The sequence below is a fragment of the Gastrolobium bilobum genome, unplaced genomic scaffold (genome assembly GCF_033153095.1).
Source record: "Gastrolobium bilobum isolate Gb01-03AN ecotype WA unplaced genomic scaffold, APGP_CSIRO_Gbil_v1 utg53380, whole genome shotgun sequence".
Taxonomy (NCBI): domain Eukaryota; kingdom Viridiplantae; phylum Streptophyta; class Magnoliopsida; order Fabales; family Fabaceae; genus Gastrolobium; species Gastrolobium bilobum.
In genome coordinates, this window is record NW_026897886.1 from 375,741 (window position 1) to 380,000 (window position 4,260).

The window sequence follows — 4,260 nt, forward strand, 5'->3', positions numbered from 1 at the left end:
ATGGATCTAAGGATTTCCTTAGTCCACATTTCCAGTTCCCTATCTGTCATAAATAAGAATTCGTCTTTCTTTATGTCGTAACTACTACTTACAGATGGGTCTGTTGTGGAGGCGGAGGGTGGACTCATAGACGAAGACGGAGATAAAAAAAGATCCCCCGTTTCCGAATGATTGCTATCCGAGGCATGAGCGACGAGGGAGCTCGAGGAGGAACCCTCTTGCCCACTACATTCTCCTACCACAGTGACAGAAAAGATATTCAAAAAAGCTAAGGGAAGCAATGAAATCCTCCTTTGTCGACCTGAAGCTGAAGTGAAGGAGCTGGAAATCATCCTGGCGTGAATCAGTTGTAGTTGCGTCCTTACTTGATCCCATCTTTGTTAGAAGAGACTCTGCTCAGGTTTGGAACCCTTTTTTCTAAGCTGGCTGCAAAGCCCTTACTAGAACTAGATAGGGGTAGCGGCATATCTTACTAGATCCGTAACCTATATATACATTAATAGAGCTAGCGGCAGATTCTTTAGCACTCGTACCTTCATTATGGATTAACTAGCACGAGTAGTGGCTTCAGTAGCTTTTCCGGCCTGACTGTTTTCTGAACGAATCCTGTTCTCTTATCCCCTGCTGTCTCTGAAAGATCAGATGTGAACTCTTCTCGACTCTGAACGAATGGTTTCAGCTATTGTTCAAAGGAGAATGGAAAAAGTGGAAGCAGTTGAGTTTGCTGGTATCATAAATCTTAAACAAGTTGATCCCACGTGCTATCCAAAAGGATTTTTTTAGTTAGGAGTTTATCCCCGATAGCAAAGGAAGTGGCAGCAGTGGTATCGTATACGTATATAAGAGGGAGGCTGCTTTTCTATTTTATAGAAGAGTTCGAAAGAAAGAAATGAATCAACGATCGAGAAGAACTAGCTATCTTTCCAATTCACTTTACCGTTTACTTGAAGGATAGGTTCCATCTTATCTACCCAGTACTCGCAAGAAAGCGGTACCAAGCTCACTTCTAAGAATTCCTTTCAAAGCAAGATCTCCGGAACTAACTGCTTACCTTTTCCCTTTATTAGAGATGGACTGGCTACCCTCTCTCGAGGTTAGGGTCTTTGTGTGATCGGAAGTAACCTCCGCCTCCGTAAACAGGAGTAGGATTCCGCTCTTTGGTAAATGGTGAGCCGGTATACTGGTCTATGCGTGACCGTGGTTGGGTATCAATAATGTGGTACCAGATGAGAATTCTTGGGCACATTACCGATCCCTACCTCTTTCGCTAAGACCCTTGTCCTGTTCCTAGATATAGCACGTTTAGGAACCTATCATAGGGATTGTGTGCCAAGAGTGATTTCTCTTAATAGTAAAGGCGTAAAGGCTCAACTAGAGATCTTCTTTCGGTTCTTCCTTTTTCTAACCCGCTACTCAGTTTTTTCCATTCGCTACTTTTAAAAATTTCTGAAATTGGTGGAAATGGATTCTATCTATTTAGCGTGGTTCTTCTCTAAAGGGACGAAAAAAGTCATTCTTCTTCTTCTATCTTTCTTTGTCTTCTCGGTTCCTGTGTGCCGACTTTCTTTATAGATGATCATGTCGGTCTTATTTGGTTTCAGTCCAGTGATTTTCTTCATTTCCATGGGTACTGCCATGGGTATTGTCTTTGTTGGCAGTATATTCTTTTTCTAAGATTGAGGTTGCTGGCCCTCACTTTATTACTAGATTTGACCACAAGATTTCCTCTTTGACTAGAGGCTGTCAAACGTATTTTGCGGTACCTCAAAGGGTCATTGGATCATGGATTGTTTATTCAACCCTATCGTTCGTTCTTTCATCCCTCGTACTTATTGATTAGTAGAGTCATTCCAATCAGTCTTTGCATACCAGGGGAATCCTGGACATACCAGGACTGAACAGGGACGCGAGAGTTGAATATGAGGAATTAGATCGGCCGGCGAGGAATTCCTCTTCTTTTCTTTTAATAATGCCCCAAGAGTAGGACAAAAAGGCTGCTGGGATTCATGCTATCGAATAGGCAGTTCAATTATCCCCTGTTCTCTTTGCTCTTGCTGGAGAATCAGCTGTTCGCATTGCTCTTGCGCTAGAGCCTGCGGGGATAAAAGAAAGTCTCGCGGGTCTCTCCGACTCTGATTAGTGACATAGAGAAGAAAAGAAGATTTTGTCCATTTTAGCAGATAAGATAGCAGCAGAAGACATTTTGTCCATTCCTGCTTTCCTGAAGCTGCCTAAACTGGATCAATAGAATATCACACATGCGCCATTACCATGCCTCACGTTTTAGTTCTAAGCGCAAGGAAGAAAGGGGAATGGTCTCCTCTGCTGAACAAGTAGCTAGAGCAGGAATGAATGTAGCATATTTCTTTTGAGAATCTACCCACAAAAACCAAGATGCTTCAATACTCCCCCACTTTTGGCAATCCCACAATGAAATCCAAAGAAAGAAAGACTTTCCCACGGTCGCTCCAGGATTGGTAGAGGCTCGAGTAGACCTGCTGGATGAGATCTCTCAGTCTTGTCCTGCGGGCAGGTAAAACAGGTACTCACATAATCTTCAACGTCTTCCTTCATATTGGGCCAGTAACCTTCCTCACCTGATCGTAGACCACCCTTCTCCTCTAATGGTTCCTTCCGAGGTCGTCTAATTCATTAGGATATGTCCTCACTCAGAAGAAGGGGAAGGAAGAGAAGATAGGGCATCCGATTCTGAATCAATTCTTCCAGTCACAACAACGGACCTTGATGAAAACAATGAAATCAAACTGTATTTTTTGGAAGCATCTCGCTTTTTTTAATCAAAGATCGTAGCGTAGAAAAGACTCTTGAGGACCAGAGGCGTAGATGATCCAGAACTAAACCGATCGCCTGCCAGTGGCATTAGTAATGAGACTACCACCTGTGTCTATCTCGACAGGTAGGGTGAACGGATCCTTTAATTGACCTCGGGAACATGAAGGGGGTAGGGCGTATGCCGAAAGGGACGTAACTCGTTCTGTACGGGAAGAAAAAGTCGCTATGAAAAAACCCATGCATTTATTTGAGGATAACTCGAAGACGCTTTCAAGTGAGTGAACCTCTAAGGTAGTTCAGTGATCTTCGGGAATGAAACTAGTTCAATGAACCTATAAGGCAAGGGATCTCACTCGATGGAAAATGACTTGATGCAGTAAGTACGCATTTTCAGCTGTCTCATATAGATATGGATTCTTTCCCTCATCTCATTCCGAAGTCAAGTCAGGAGTAAAAGCAGTACATGGATCGGAACTATCAGTCGAATAATTGGGGGCATGAGGTACGGATATAGAAAGTGTGCAGCGGACTCATTAGCCTATTTGGAATGGAATTCGACTAGTTCACTTCTAGGGTTCGGTGCTAGGGTTTCAACTCTGCTTTGAAGCATGAAATGAAGTCATCCAGGTGCGGAACGGGTAATCAAAGTCATCTCCTGCCTTGGGTTGAGTGAATATGCACAGGTCAGTAAGATGAAGGACTGAGCGTAATTCTACTAGGGTAACAAGAATACCCATTCAAATAGAGTCTGCACCTCCCTTCGCACTCGTTGACCAGGCTACTCGCTCTGTTGCAGATTGGGATTTGGCACGCTGAAGGTAGAGAGACCGGAGTCCATGTAAGACAGAAAAGAGGCATTCTTCTTTCGATGGGCCCTTACTCCGTCCCACACAGTGTATTACTCCACTGAATCATCTTTCTTTGCTTGGAATTCCAGTGTTCAGCCCGCGGCTGAAGCAGAGAACCGCACATCTTCCCTCGAGCAAGGAGAGGGTCTCGGAGCATATAGAGGAGCAGTCCGTTTATAAGGACTTTCTGAGGGATCGCTTTCAGCTGGATCGAGCTCTCATGCTGATCGGAGGAATGCTAATCTCTCTTTCTTTTTTGAGAAAGCACTCTTTTTCTCTTTGTTGCAAAGTCGTCTGATGATTCCGAATTCCCTTCTTGAAGGTTGCGTCATCAGAGAAGGTCCTTGTTCTGTTCTGGCAGTCAGAGTGATGGCTCCTCATCCTCGACAGAGCAATGTTAGGTTTCTGAGACAGTTGAAGAAGAACCCCAAGTCTCAGGTGAAGTAGAGAATAAGTCCAAAGATAGAAGGTGATCCTAATTACATTGAACCAACCAATGGTTATAGTTAGACTTATGGATAAGGATATTATGCTTCTTCACTGCATCCAGATGGATATGCTAAAGCAAAGGGTGCAGGAACATCAGATACAAAGGTAGAGACTATTAAGTAAAGAATCG